At 44.6% G+C, this 16,411-nt stretch overlaps 1 protein-coding gene across 3 annotated transcripts in view; it reads right to left on the bottom strand.

The window, feature by feature from the left end:
- PLCB1 (phospholipase C beta 1) overlaps positions 1-16,411 on the bottom strand; it is a 402,625-nt gene that overhangs the window by 247,858 nt on the left and 138,356 nt on the right. The gene's annotated exons all lie outside the window — the stretch shown is intronic.

Below are 16,411 nucleotides of genomic sequence, written 5' to 3'. Positions count from 1 at the left end.
GTGGCCGATCCTCAGCTGGTGTAAATTAGCACTGTTGCAGGGAGCTCTATTTTTAACAGCTGAAGATTTGCCCCTAAGCATCTGTCAGTGAAGCGAGCCAAGGAACCATAGACATGTACATGGAAAGGCATTCATCCTAAAAAATGACAAGAGACTTTGGACAATTACAGGGACAGGGGGATATGCAACAGATGAGGAAAGTGACAGTAAGTAAAGAATCACAGAATAGTTGGGGTTGGAAGGGACCTTCAAAGCTCATTTGGTCCAACCCTCCTCCAATAAGCAGGGATATCTCCAACTAGATCAGGTTGTCCAGAACCACATCCAGCCTGGCCATGAATGTCTCCAGGGATGGGGCCTCCACCACCTCTGTGGGCAACCTGTGCCATTGTTTTACCACCCTCATTGGAAAGAATTTCATCCTCACACCCAGCCTGAATCTCCCCTCTTTTAGTTTAAAACCATCACTGCTCATCCTATAGCAACAGGGCCTGCTGAAAAGCCTTCCTCCATCTTTCTTATAGGCCCCTCTTAAGTACTGAAAGGCTGCAATGAGGTCTCCCCAGAGACTTCTCTTCTCCAGGCTGAACAACAGCAGGAAAGCAGAACAGCAATAATGATAACACTCTAGGTACAGCGATACAGCACTGAGCTCTGTGTTACAACCCTCCCTTCCAAACCCCAGACTGCAGATCCCCTATGTTAACTGTGCCCAGCATCTGGGCTGAGTCAGCCCCGTTGGTTCCTCCCTATAGCAGTCAGTGACAGCTGGTGAATGCACTGCTGAAATCAAAACAATGGTTATTCTCAACAGTGGGATAAAACATTTACAGGCACAGGTTTTAAGATAGTAATTTTCATTGCATCTTGGCTGCACACATCTAGCCAGCCTATCTGAAACTGTCTCCATGACGTCTGCAGAGCACATCCCCCTGCTCCATACGCTGTGCTTGACTGGCTGCTGCCTGCCTGGCACTGGGCGCTGTGCAATCTGGATAAGGGCTGGGAATCAGCCCATCCCTCTTAATAACAGGGCACTCTCCTGTAGATCTGGACTGGCTATCCTGAGCCATTGTCTGGTTTCTGCTTGTTTTTCCCATAACCTTTGTTGGTGTAACCCAATACAGCTGTGCGCTCGACAAGCCACGAAGCCCACATTTGATATGGTGTCAATCGACCGTAACAGAGCAGCTTCAAAGTCATCATACACGTAGGAAAGGGTACTTGAGAGATCAGCCAGCTCCAGTTTTAAACAAATACTTTTCCCAGTATCACATGTAGTGTTTCAGTAAATTCAGAAGATGAAGAGAGACAAGAAACAATGTTTCCTAATATCACCCACATAAGAAATGTCTTTTTGCATCCTGAAAGCTTACCTTTTCCAACACTGTCAAAAGATAAACCCTCCTGCTTGCTTCATGTACAGGAAAACAAGAGACTGGAGCTGTGGCACACTATTTACAGACAAGAACCACACCAAGCTAGCTCTGCAACACTGCCTTTTAAGACTATAAACTTTCATTGCTTGGGATATGCCTCTTGTTAGATACAAAAGCCATTAAAATCAGTAGCCCAACTACCGGTAAAGAATAACTTCTGGACATGACATAATCAGTAATTAGCATTTATCCAGAGACAAAGCCATGATTCACAGGTGATAATGACATGAGACTGAATGTACAGGAGCAGTTACTCACATCCCTGAGACACAAAGGATGTGCCAGCACTAAGTGACTTCACATTATGTCTGGGTACGCCTTTCTAAATGGTCACTCAAAAAGCAGTGACAGACAAAAAGCTGTGGAGGGAGGTAATTTGGACTTAAATTCTGCCAAGGGAACATTATGAAAATGATGGAAACTAGCAGAAAGAGATTATTAAATTTATACTGTGCTGGAATCACTGCCACCTCTCTTAACAACAGGCTTTATCCTTCATGTAACCAAATTTATGCTAATCTCTTGAAGACTTCCAGAAACCAAACCCAGAGAAACTCAGGATCTTCAGCATTTCAAAACTTACCTCACAATACCCTGCCTTAATATCTTCTTCTTTATTTTCATTTCTATTTTAACTTGAAAGCCCATTTTAGCCTACTCTAGTAAATACTGTAGGGTATTTACTCTGGATGTCAAAGCACTGGCGGTACTTCCATCTCATTGGAAAAGGCCAAGATAACAAATACAGATTTATTATTCAATGTCCCACCTTTCACACTATGCAAATTCACCCAGCCTGCAGCCTACTTTTGGCAGTCCTCTTTCCCAAGGGCCCTTTAGGAAGAGGCTATCAGCCAGATTAATTATTTTAACAATAGCAGCCTTTTCCTACTGCCATTTTTTCTGTCACCATTCTATGACATAAAGCAAGGGGGATGCAGAATGAATTTATCCAGCTTGTAATATATCTCAGTCTATAGCTTCCCAGAAGCACTAGATTCAGTGTGCAAGTACAAAGCCATCAGCCTCATGTGACTCATTACAGGGGACAAGAGAGAGCATCGCGTGTCCCTGCTTCTGGAAGGGGCCGTGTGGTCCATCTGGTTGGCAAGGTTGACCACCACAAGAGGACAGATAGGGACAGCTGTTAAAACCCCGGAATTAAAACAACCTTCTCCTGCCTGCCATCATTCCTTACAATACGTTAGCTTTCAAATGGAAAATGTGGCAACTCATAAATCCTTTGATGTCCAGTAACTTACGTACGGCTCATTTACCGGTCCTGCTCTCTTGACAGGTACTAGACAGGATCATAATTGCAGCAGCACATGATCTCTGCGTAGCACCAACCAAGGGACATGCACTGACCTTCCCATGTGTGGGAGCCCTGACCCACAGGAGCGAGGAATGTGCTGTGCAGCACTGCCTGCTATGGGTGTTCTGGGGGTGCCCACGCAGCCTGGGCACAGTGAGTCCACCCAGTAACTGGCCCAGTGCTTGTGGAGCTCGCTGTGTCACTGCCATTGTGTCTCAGGGCATGAAAAAGAATCCTATGGGATCCCTATCTACAGACATGCATGTAAACTGGATGTGTTTACTGGGAGAAAAAAAAAAGACAAGGGGGCATGGCTTTAAGCTGACAGAGGGAAGATTTAGTTCAGATATAGAATAGATAGGAAAAAATTCTTTCCTGTGAGGGTGCTGAGGTGCTGGCACAGGGTGCCCAGAGAAGCTGTGGCTGCCCCATCCCTGGCAGTGCTCAAGGCCAGGTTGGATGAGGCTTGAAGCAGCCTGCTCTAGTGGAAGGTGTCCCTGCCCATGGCAGCGGGTTGGAACTGGATGAGCTTGAAGGTTCCTTCCAACCCAAATCATTTCATAACTCTGTAAGTATGGGCAGTATTTATAAAGATGGAAAAATTAGGGATTTTCTTACTCTCAAACACCACCTGAAGTTAGCAGCCTGCACTGGGTAAGGCAAAACCAAGGCTTCCCTGACTCCTCTTTTTACATTTATTTTACAACTCAGAGTTCCAGATCTGCATGGAAAGAGAATGAATCATTCCTCTGCCAACCTGAGTCACTCCATGTGTCAGGACCTGTCATTCCCTTGGTTGACCACAGCTTCATGGCTCCTTAATCCAAATTCGGTCTTTTTGCAGATGCTGGTCCCAAAGATGCAAAACCAATGATGTGTGCCGGAGATCAGTTCCTGTGAAGGGGCTGTACTGTGTGTTTTATTTAACAGAAACCATACAGCAGTTGGCACTCTGCAGCCTACTCTGTAATGTTTGCAAATTGATAACAAGCCTAAGGAGACGCCAACAGGAACCTAGCACGAGTTAAAGAAATCACCTTCAAAGTGGCACTGACACAACGGTGTCAAAACACATTTCCTTTCCCACTGGAACAATCCTACTATTTCATACTGTCAAACAGAGGGGAGAAAAGTAGTTTTAATCCCACGGGAAAACAGCAAATCTACAGGGAGGCACGAGCAGCTGGTGAGCTCATAGAACTATTTGGGGTGAAGACGGCCTTCTTCAGGGAAGATCCAAAGGCAAGGGGTGTTCGACAGAGAAAAGACCACAGGATTATCCCAGAGAGTCTCACGCATGTTAAGTGCAAAAGAAGATATTTTCCCACTATTCCCAGACTGGCCAGTGTAGGCTTACATGGGTATCAATGCTTAGATGAGAAAGCCTGAAATGGCATCAGGCACTGAAGCGAGGAGGAACCCGAGTTAGTGCGCAATATTCTCTTCTTACAGAAAATCCAGTGAGGTTTTGCCCATCCTTTGCCAAATGTTGGGAATTTTTTGTGCTTTTATGATGACTATCAGCCACGTGCTTTGCAGCACTCAGTCTCTCCAAACTGAGGTATGATGCTTGTGTTACTTAAGAGTGCCACAGGAGAGAGGGCATCTATCAAACACGCAATAACAGATGTGGCTCCCCCTCAAGCTGGAAGAGAGAGGGTATTTAGAAGTAAGAGTGACCTCTGCCCAACCTGTAGCTGTGAATCACTTATTAAAGAAGCCCAGCACAGGATGTCTTAACTTAAAGCAGAAGGAAAAAAGCTTAAGATATTCCTGGCTATCTGTTCATTTAGAAGCAGTGAGAGTCCCAGGAGCAGATATGTTGCTCAGAGACCCCAATGGTGCTGAAAATCTGATGTGTGATTCTTCTGTATCTCACAGGCTAGGAGGAGATCTCCTTAGCACTGTAGATGAACACCCACTAACGGTGGGACCACATTAGGTATGCATCTGGAGGACATATGATTTATTTTCATCCCATTTGTTTATGCCAAGCCTGCTTTACAGCATGAAACAGGGGAGCTTTGCTTCAAAGCACACTGCTAAAGCACCAGTGTGCACAAATCTGTTGATATGAAAGGAGCTAGTGAAGCGTACCTGTGCTGGAAAGGCTGCCAGCTGCAGAAACAATGCAGGTGGACACGCAATGGGAGCACTCTGGAGAACAAGGGAGTGAGCAGTGAACCACGGTGTTGATAGAGAGATGAGCAGCATTCAACACTGAGAAGGTGCCTTAGCCAAGAATCAGCGACGCCTCACACCTGGAGTTACAAGTTCCTTTACCAGACATGAAAGAAATGTGTGCCAGGTACAAAACTAAAAGCCTCCTGCAAGTGCTCATGTCCAAGGGTGGTGTGGTAGCAGGAACTGATGTGAGCATATAGGCATAGCCACGTTGGTTTACATACATGAACAAATGCATGAATGCACAGGCAAAGTAGAAGACCCCCGTGAACAAGTGACAGTGATAGCTATGCATTCAGCTACATTTTAGTTGCACTCCACTAAAAGAGCTGAATAGAGAGAGAACAGCAAACAGAAACCGTAATCTGGCAGCTCATGCAGGTCACATTATTTTAGAGTGCTTAAAAACCTTTAAAAACCAGGACCTTATCTAAGGCAACTGCTAGTGGGGATAGTGAGGATGTGGAAGGGGAGGATGGGGTCAATAGCACCATCAACTCTTCATATTCCTAAGTGAAACATAAGTCTGGGAGCTGGAAACCCCAACATGGACACTTCTGGCATCCCAGCCAAAGCCTGGCTGACATGGGGATGCTGCGCACAGTAGGCTCTGGCATGGCTATTGGCTGCTAATAATGATCCTGTCCTTAATACACAATATTGATTTTCTCCTTCTGTTTGCTAGAACTTCTTACTCTTGTCTATCTCTGGTTTTATTGAGGGTTCCTAAGAGTTCCTGGAGCTGAACTGGCTGGTTGCCTAAGAAAGCCTTACATGGACTCGGACACCTTACTAGTCTCTAGAGGCTTTTCAGCTCAGCAATGAGGCTGCCACCTTGCACCCCTGGTTCCAAACAATGCATCTGCAGGCTTGCTCCGAGGCATTTAACCACACCCAAAGGGATTGCTTCCTCCCCAAAGCAAGATTTGTGATTTTCCTTGGAAATAAAAGAAGAGGTCTAATTAGCAACCATTAGTAGCACATCCTCCCCCCCACAAAAGGTTGAACATTAATGTTTCTAAAAAGGGTTTTCTGAGCCTTTTTTGCTTGGTAAAAATATCTGACAAGGTTAGGAAAAAAAGCCTTCAAAACATAAGCAGCATGAAGTCCATTTGCTGCATAATACGTTTCTTATTTTGGTAATAATGGAAGGAAAGTTGGGCGCTTTCTAAAGCAGTTTGTTCCAGATTGCTAGCTCTCACTGTACAAAAATAATGACCCCTTCCCCACCCCATCCAAACAGTAGCACGCAATCCCGGCGGCACAATATCCCATTGTGGAGCTCTGAATGCCGAACTGGCAGAGAAACTGGTGCGAAGGAGGGAGCACAATGGCCCCTTTGCCCTTCTCCTGCTGCCGGTGCCAGCGCAGGGTAACATGACTCACAGCCGCTGCCAATATGTTCATCTGGGGGAACGAAGGAAGAGGCCACACTAAGAGAGATGCATGGATGAATGCCAAGCTCCAGCCTCGCTCCTGTTAGCTACCTGGGAGAGGAAGTCTCTTCTGATGGATATGAACCACAGGCACACGCTGGGCAGGACAGTCCCCTTCAGCAGCACTGCCTCTGTTTAGAGGCACACCAGGGCTTGGCTGCTTTAGAGAACAAATCTCCTTATGAATCTGGAGTCTAAAACAGAATCTTACTTTTCACACATAGAAAAGCTCATGATTTTTAACCTTTACTTCAGCTCTCCCTTCTTTTTCTTTCTGCCTTCTATCATACCTTCCTTTCCTCTGCCCTCCTGCATTTATCAGATGAGTAGGTGGATGGGTTTAAGAGTCCCCCACAATCCACACTGATGCCATCCTAAAGAGGTTGAAGCCACCTTGTGAAAACAAAGCACACAGTACAGGAATGGAGGGACAGAGCAATCCAAAGCAAAATACATGCACCCAATCCCTCTGTTCCAGGAATAACACATCCTACCACACAGGATGTAATTAAAAAAAGCAACCTCTGTGCTCAGGTAAAGCAAATGAACCACCAAATAGCATTTGTACTTCTACATTCCTCAGCCACTTCCAAGGCTTCCCCCTAGGACAACATACCCACCAAGCCCATGATGTGGAATGCAGAATCCCATCGCAAGGAGAGTCTCACAGCATAACTTGTTGGGTGAAGGCAAGAGAAAACACACTTGGAGGTGGCCCACCATGCTCCCACATGGACTGCAGCCCCACAACTATCACAGCTGATCTTCCCCCAACTCCTACTTGCTGTCCTTGCATGCAAAGCCCAAACTGGTATTTCACCATCCTTCTTGTCTTTGCCATGACTCTCCTGATAGCACTTGCTTTTCCCACAAGCCAGCAATGGCGATGCTCTAAACCCATTGCTTCCTGCAGGACTCGGTTGACAGCTCTGTTTTGTTTATGGCTCCTTTCAGTTTGGCCACACAATTATGTCCATTTGCAGTGCAGAAACGAATTCCAAGAATCAAGTGACTCACATTCATTAAGGCTGTTTGTACAGAATTTGACAATGTTGTACTCCATCCAGAAAGGACTCTGTGTCCGTGTTTGCAGCAAGGCTGGAGGGACTAATGACAATGATGAGCTCAGTGTGCAAACTGAGACCTCCGCCTCCACCACACAACCAGGAGCACACGGAGGGCTAGTAAAGAGACACCACTGCCTTCCTCAGGTAACACAGGGAAACCTTTCATAGCCTGACACAGAATTAGAACCATAGCTAAAAAAGGGGTGGTGGGGCTTTTTATTTGTTTGTGGGTTCATTTATAAATTATGAGGATGTCCTGTTTTGCAGGACTCCCACAGATTGTATTGCCACATTCAGCAGGTTTTGTATGTGTCAAAAACCACGTTCCATTTTTTTCCTGGAATTATTTTTACAAATTATTGGAGCTTTTCACTCCCAAGAGCTATGACAATTTATTCCTATAGTCACAGGAACAGCACAATCTCAATTATTTAAGCTGGAGCTAGGACGACACAGTAGGTAGTTCTAAAGTTATCAATACGTACACCTCAACCATGCTTGTGGATCGGCAAAGCAGTGGTTACACATAACCACAGCAAGACCATGACACAAAGAAGGAAGCTCAAACGCTGGTGTGAACTTTATCTGCAGTCACAGACTCCAATTTGCTATGAGGATGCTGAGGCGCTGGCACAGGGTGCCCAGAGAAGCTGCGGCTGCCCCATCCCTGGCAGTGTTCAAGGCCAGGCTGGACACAGGGGCTTGGAGCAACCTGCTCTAGTGGGAAGTGTCTGTGGCAGGGGGTGGAACTGGATGAGCTTTAAGGTCCCTTCCAACCCAAACCAGTCTGTGACTCTATGATTCCCCTGAACCACAGGCTTCTGCTGGAACACCAATTAAAGAGCAAGTTTAGGGATGTGGAAGCCTCCAACTCATGCAGAGTGTGAAAGCCTTTCCATTTTTAAGTTAATAAGCTTATAACTTACCATCTCTTTATATTTCTTTCTGAATTCTTGCCCATTAAAAGCTACAGAGCTGGCCCTGAGGTACCTCATGGAGAAATTAATATTGTCCTTCACAACTTAGGTCAGAACCTGCTATTTTGATCTCTGTGCACTTCTGCTGAGCAGTATGAGCAAAAGTCAGTATAACCTGCGGCTTTCATGATAGGGTCAGCACCTCTTTACTTTAAAATATTCCAGCTGACCGCCAGAGGCTTCAAGCTGTTAGTGGATATCCCTTCTCTCATACAAACCCTCCCACTGACAGTAGTGCATATTTCCATCAGCAAAACCAACCATTCCTCAGTTTAAAATGATGTCCTTCTCACTGACAATCAGCAAGTGTCATCTCTGAGATGTATCTCATCCTCTGGCAAACACAGCAACTGTTTCTGTATTGAAGTCTCAAGTAAAAGCTGTATCTGGTGCTGGCTTCAGTGAGAAAAGTGTTTTGCTTCTTAAAAACATGAATTTGGTTTTCAAAATCACCCAAGTTAACACCAAAGCTGTGTCCTGCTGACTGTCAATAGCAACTAAATCTTTAGGAGATGACAGAACACTGAAACTGTTGAAGGAGCAGAAAGGAACAGCAAGATTTCACAGATTGAATGCGGCTATTTGCAATTTTCCATAACACATGGAAAAAGCAACAGTGGCTGCACAGAACTGTGCACAGAGCGTGTTCCAGAGAATCAAAACCTCAAGGGAACAGGCACATTGCTTTAGCTGCGTGAAATGAAAACCAGTTGCGCTGACCCAAGGTCTGGACCTGGTTCTATTTCAACTAATAGGTACTGCTAAAGGAGAGCTGACAGCTTTCCCTTCCCAAAACTGTTGGGACCACCAAGCTCATATATTCAGGTTAAATGGCTCTCACAAGGCCACACTGAAAATGTGGTTTTCCCTGTTCATTTTTCCATCTGCCAGAGAGCAGGAGATAGACAGCAAACTGGATTGCACCATCGATAACCACCTCACTTTCTCCGTTCCTCCCCCAAAAGACTAATAGTGTTTGGGCTTCCAAACTCGTGATTTATTACTTCCAGAAATCCAGATGGGAATTCATCGGGAGAAAATGCAAGAGCTGTCCAAACAGGAGCCTGACAAAAGAGCTACTGCTTGAAAAGCAAAGCTAGACTGAGAGCTGGAAAAGGTCACATCTCTCTATTTCTGCAGGCAATTAACCATCAGAGTGACTTACTCAGGGATTCGATCCATTCCTCAAGTAGAACGACCAAATAACTTTCTCAGTTGAATATTGATAGGTAATTTTGCCATTGAGTTAATGCAGCTTAAAACTAATTTTCAAATACTTACCCAGCTCAGCTGTGGATTTGGCTCAGGAATCACAGGGTGAACTTCCACCACTCCTCCTGGGCAGCACAGCACTGCTCAGGTTCCTCACCTGCATGTACACATGGCCAAGGTGCTCACAAGAGCTGAGCACCCCATCATGCCACAAAATCAGGGCTGACCTGGTGAACCAGAACCCATGTGCTCAACAGCCCTCTGCAGGTATAGTGCTCTCGTGGGGCAGTAAAGCAGGTATCAGGTCTGAACAGTATGGACCTCTGAGGTTATAAAGCTCAGTGGAGGGTAGAAATGCCAATAGCTTTTCTCTTCGCTCTATGCTTCTGTTTACAAAACTATTGGGAAATAATTAATGCATTTTTATGTCCTCTTCTCACTAAACCTATGGTGTATGACAGAGTGATACTACTAAACCCTTAGAAGAACCATATGAAGTAATACAGAGTCCTGAACAGCAGTGAGTCACAGAGCACTAGGATTTCTCAAATATCCCTTCCAGCAACATGATCATAAAAAATTAAAAACAAAAATAAATCAGTGTTTTCAACACCACTGACAGCAGCCACCAGTCTGAATTAAGTGTATTAAATTCAGTGTTGCTCCTATTAGATTGGAGGCAGCTATCAGAAAAGGCAGAGAGATGAGAGGAGAAAAGGGGCACACAGCTAAATGAGGCACATGCTTAGTGCTTGTGACAGTGACATTCCCAGCTCCAACCACTTCATGCAGTCAGATGACTTTGTGCTGTATAATTCTTCCCTGTGAGGGTGCTGAGGCGCTGGCACAGGGTGCCCAGAGAAGCTGTGGCTGCCCCATCCCTGGCAGTGTTCAAGGCCAGGTTGGACACAGGGGCTTGGAGCAACCTGCTCTAGTGGAAGGTGTCCCTGCCCGTGGCAGGGCGTTGGAACTGTATGAACTTTAAGGTCTTTTCCAACCGAAACCATTCCAGGATTCCATTAAATTGCACAAAGATAACTTAATGCTTGGAAATATGACAACTAAAAACTGATACCATGAACAAAGACAATTAAAATATACATTTATTCTAAAAGGAAAAGAAAGCCTCAATTGTTGTGTTTTCAGAAAACATCTTACTGAAATAGTACCATCAGCTTCACAAAAATGATGTGAAGCTAAACAGTTCTTTCGCATGCCATCAGGGAAACAGAGAAAAGATGGCTGGGGAGGGGGAATCATTTAGCAAGTGTTCAGCTCCACCAGAAAGCATTTCTGCTTTTAAGTTTTGAAAGAAAGCCAGCCAGTTCACTTAGTATTTTCTAGTAATAGGCATTTACCCACATCAGCTATGCTAGCCTTTTGTTTAGTACAGAATTATTGCCTGTATGTCTTGAAAATTGAGCCTGTCACACAGATATTTTCTTTTAAACAAAAGCCCATGCCCATTTAATAAATGTGAGCATCTCAGAGACAATCATAACCTCGCACGGAGCAATCAGACACGGGAACGTGGTCATTTTACAAAGCACTGAATCAAATGTGCACACATCCAGCTTCCTCCCTTCCTTCCCTCGACCAGCAGCACCCTGACATCGCTGAAACACACCCGGAGCAAAACGCAATCAGCTCAAATATGGGTATCAACATTTCACTCAGACACCAACAATTTCATACAGCATGGCAGTTTGAGAGTAGGGCTAAAGAACGTACGCAGCACACCCTCAGCCAGCTTAGAGCCATGAGGGGCATCCAAAGCTGCAGGGTAGTTTGACATCTGATCTTGAAACAGGAAAGATTACTTGAGCACAAAGGTCTAAAGACACTTGCTGTGATGTAGATGGATGATGACTTGAATACAGCCAGTCACATTAGGCATGTGGTGATACCTTTAAACACACACATGTATTCGCATGTTCTTTCTTGTGCATATGGAGATAAAGTTTTGGCTGGTGTACGAAGAGAACATAGAGATGGGCCTGCGACTGAGTTCACTTATTAATATTTTGGAGATCATTATCAAAGTACAAGCAAATACTTCTTGCTCTGAGAGGCCGATAAAAATCAGTGGAGAGCACTGACGGCACCTCTCAGTTATGCAGCCATTACCAGGCATGTTTTACTTATTATTAACTTCCCCTTCACAGGAGCTTTGGTACAGCACATTTTTTATGAAATGCTAAAAATAATCTTTTGCACCAAAATAACAAAAGGAACAATAATCAAAAAGAAACCCAGCACCAGCTAATGAGTTGTTCTCTGTGCTCTATATACCTAGAGTTTTCTGCCTGCTTCTTTGCGCAGATACATTATTCCTTAGGTTTATTAAGCATAGGGAAGAAAACATTTTCTTCTGCTGCTATTTTGTATTTAATCATTTATTTTCAAGCATTTCTTGAAGTTCTCAAGTGTCTCAAGCTAACAGAGTTCAGGCCCAGTAACATCTTAACTACGTGATGCTAAACGTTTTTGACAAGCTCTATTATAATTAAATTAAAATGTTTTGTTCTAATGCTTGTGTTTGCTCAAGTCTTTGATGGGAGATTAAATTACACTCACCCTGAAATCTTATAATAAATAAAAGAAAACAGAAATGTAGTGTCAATTTATGTCCAAATCTGCTTACAAAGAGAATTAGCTTAGGTCTTTGCGTAGCCAAGCGCTTAATCACAGGCATAATTTTTGTTATGCCAGTATTCCCACTGATGTCAATGAACAACTGAAGCTAGGATCATCAGGTGCATAGAAACATGGAATGGTTTGGGCTGGAAGAGACCTTAAAGCTCATCCAGCTCCAACCCCCTGCCATGGGCAGGGACACCTTCCACTAGAGAAGGTTGCTCCAAGCCCCTGTGTCCAACCTGGCCTTGAACACTGCCAGGGATGGGGCAGCCACAGCTTCTCTGGGCACCCTGTGCCAGCTTGAGCACTTCCCTGCATCAGGGCTTAAGAGAATTCAGGGGACATTGCAGGGACAGGACAGACAGTCCAGGGAAAGTCTCTCAGGACAGATGTCAGGAGAAAGCTCAGCACGCAGACTGACATAAGAAGCCCTGCATAATAAGACAGATGACAAACTTGAAATATATCTGCAAGATAAAAAACAGTGTTATGTTGGCCTGAGTCAATGAAGCACCATCCAAAATTCAGGCAATTAATTGATGATTAGATTAGTGCCAGTTAATTAAATAAAACCATGACAGATACAAAAACTGTGCTCTTTATTGCATGTCTGCATAACCAAATGTTACTTTACCATGTTTTCTAGTCCAGGGAAACACACTGATAACTCTAATTCCCAAAGTAACTTGTGCCTTTCTAGCACAGCCTCACTGCTTGGAGAAGAACTCGGATGAGCAGCACACGAAGGTGTCTGGGGCATCTCAAGTCAAGAGGCTAATTTGTGGAAAGGACTTTCAGGTCATTGGGCACTTGCCTGCACAAAAAAAATGTGGCTCCTGTCAAGTCCCTTGAAGTCTTCATGAGCTAATGAGAAACAGCTGTGTAAAATCCACCAGTGAGACTGCATCCTGAATGTGGAGCCAAGGGGACTGCCTGACCAATGTGGTGGCCTTCTGTGATGGGGCTACAGAACTGATGGACAGGGGTAGAGCAGTTGATGTCATCTACCTGGACTTGTGTAAAGCATTTGACGCTGTCCGACACGACATCCCTGTCTCTAAATTGGAGAGACATCAATTTGATGGATGGACCACTCGGTGGATAAAGAACTGGCTGGATGGCCACACGCAAAGAGTTGTGGTCAGTGGCTCAATGTCCGGCTGGAGACCAGTAACGAGTGGTGTCCCTCAGGGATCGGTGTTGGGACCGGTCTTCTTCAACATCTTGGTCGCTGCTATGGACAGTGGGATTGAGTGCGCCCTCAGCAAGTTTGCCGATGTCACCGAGCTGTGTGGTTTGGCTGATACGCTGGAGGGAAGGAATGCCATCCAGAGGGACCTCGACACGCTTGTGAGGTGGGCTGATGCCAACCTCATGAAGTTTAACCATGACAAGTGCAAGGTCCTACACCTGGGTCGCAGCAATCCCAGGCACAGCTACAGGTTGGGCAGAGGAGAGATTCAGAACAGCCCTGTGGAGAAGGACTTGGGGGTGTTGGTTGATGAGAAAATGAACATGAGCCGGCTTCAGTGTGCGCTTGCAGCCCAGAAAGCAACCGTATCCTGGGCTGCATCAAAAGGAGCGTGACCAGCAGGTCGAAGGAGGTGATCCTGCCCCTCTACTCTGCTCTTGTGAGACCTCACCTGGAGTATTGTGTGCAGTTCTGGTGTCCTCAACATAAAAAGGACATGGAACTGTTGGAACAAGTCCAGAGAAGGGCCACGAGGATGATCAGGGGACTGGAGCACCTCCCGTATGAAGACAGGCTGAGGAAGTTGGGTCTGTTCAGCCTGGAGAAGAGAAGCTGCGTGGAGACCTCATAGCAGCTTCCAGTATCTGAAGGGGGCCTATAGGGATGCTGGGGAGGGACTCTTCATTAGGGACTGTAGTGACAGGACAAGGGCTAATGGGTTCAAACTTAAACAGGGCAAGTTTAGATTGGATATAAGGAAGAAATTCTTTCCTGTTAGGGTGGTGAGTCACTGGAATGGGTTGCCCAGGGAGGTTGTGAATGCTCCATCCCTGGCAGTGCTCAAGACCAGGTTGGACAAGGCCTTGGGTGATATGATTTAGTGTAAGGTGTCCCTGCCCACGGCAGGGGGTTGGAACTAGATGATCTTAAGGTCCTTTCCAACCCTAACGATTCTATGATTCTATGACTTGGGGGACTTCTTTCATTAATGCTTTCAAGAAGAGCTTTCACCCTCACAGAGTTCTGGGTTTATGTAGCAGAGACTGAGAGCTCCTGCAAAGGAAAGACGTTTTTATTTGTGTTATGGAGTTGAAAGCAGCCAGAGAAGGGGATTTAATTATCGCTTCGCCAGCCATATTCTGTCCACAGCAAGTGCTGCCTACTTTGATGACTGTGGCTGCTGCCACTTCTCCCCAGCAAACAGGAGGGGAAGATAAAGTGTGTTTGGGTTCTTTTTGCTGGAGAGGATATTGTTTTTCTTCTGCTTGGTTTATAAACTCCAGCTCCTTACATCTCTCGGCTATTATTCAGCTAAGTGAAAAACAAGTATTTCCTGCTTTCTGTATACGCCAGCGCTTGCAGTGTTGTAATAATTTGTATTGTTCTTCACCAAATTGGCTTTCATTTGCAGTATGTAGTGTGTGTGTGTGTACATACACACGGTATATGTATTTATACGTTATATATGCCATATACATACACATATAATTTGCAATACTGTAGCCTCTAGGTTTTTCTCAGAACTGCAGCTCTCTGACATCCTTTTTAAACAACACATTTTAACAGTAAGTCATTATTACTAGCACACAGAAAATATTTAAGTTGTAATTCCAGAGACGTACTTAAACTCATCCTGGTACCACTAATTTCTTACACTGGCCAGTACCTAAACTTATACCTACATGAGAAATTGGTGGGTTTTCTCCAGGTTGAAGGATCTTGTCCTATGTTTAGCTGCTGCAGAACAAACACTGAAAGATTTGTGTAGCTATTTGCAAATGCCAATCCTTGCTTTGAAGATCAAGCATGAAAAATCTTCCGTTTGGTCCCCAACTTCATCCGTCTTGTACCATTATTCTCAGCTTGATGACAACAGCAGCTTCAAACCTTCGGGACATCAGCAGGATGATAACAAAGCCTTCCCAAACTTCATGCTTAATAAAATAAACCCCAAGCATCACAATACACAGCACAGTCCCTGCCGAACAAATGCTTTAGTCATTTCATGACAGCGATTGCTTCACCAAGCAATTGCAATGTGTATAGACACATTTCAGGAGATCCTTTTTTATTACTTTTCGGCTTGGTTTTCAGCTTTTTTTCCATTTCTTCATACACTTCATTAATAACAGTTAAGAAATATTCAGTATTTCCTGGTGAGGTTGAGCAATAAGGAGAATTAAATTTTTTCACAGGAGCCTGGTTTTGCACACATTACCCCCCCCCCCCGGTGAAAACTGGTGCATTTTTGATTCCATGGCTGCTTGAGCCCTCTTTCTGAACAGGCTGCTTACCTTTGAGCTTCAACTTTAATTCCTTTTAAATGATTAATCACCAGCTAGCCACACATCAAGCATCTCTATTAAAGTCCCAACCTTGTTTACAAAGCCCCATGAAGTAAAGATCTCGGTGCAGTCTGTCCAATGTTATTCCCCAGAGGACAACGGAACAGCTCTTCTGCTGAGGTTTAATCCTCCATCGGCTAATGACAAAAATAAGGCTTACAGAGATCAGAGGGTTTGAAGTTAGTCCGTAATAGTAACTCTTTCTCACTCTTCCATTAGCACCAGAGTGCAGAATGTAAACTTGTATGTCAAAGCAAAGCTGTTTGTATTAATTTTTACGTGGAACTTGCATAGCTGTTGACATTTTTCCTGATTAAGAAAGTCACATTTTGAGCTGTTACACAAAGATGGGATTCTTAAATTAACTTCATGAGGCCAATAGAGATCTGTAGCTAAATGGCTAAATATGCAAAATGCTGGAGAAACAGTAGTTCTCACTGATATCTTGTTCTGAACTCATAACATTAATCCTAGAATGATAGAACTGAGATTTAAAATGCCCATAATCTTTACATCCTGCTCAGTTCCAAAACTGTGAATTCCAGACAAGTAACTCTGATGCTTTCTAACCTCTCTCTTAAGTTCCTGAAATGGCATCTTCTAA

Source organism: Pezoporus occidentalis, unplaced genomic scaffold (genome assembly GCF_034315485.1).
Source record: "Pezoporus occidentalis ecotype Australia unplaced genomic scaffold, CSIRO_AGI_Poc_V1 ctg10, whole genome shotgun sequence".
NCBI classification, from domain to species: domain Eukaryota; kingdom Metazoa; phylum Chordata; class Aves; order Psittaciformes; family Psittacidae; genus Pezoporus; species Pezoporus occidentalis.
The sequence above is the reverse complement of the archived record's forward strand: the minus strand, read 5'-3'. Positions and strand labels throughout refer to the sequence as shown.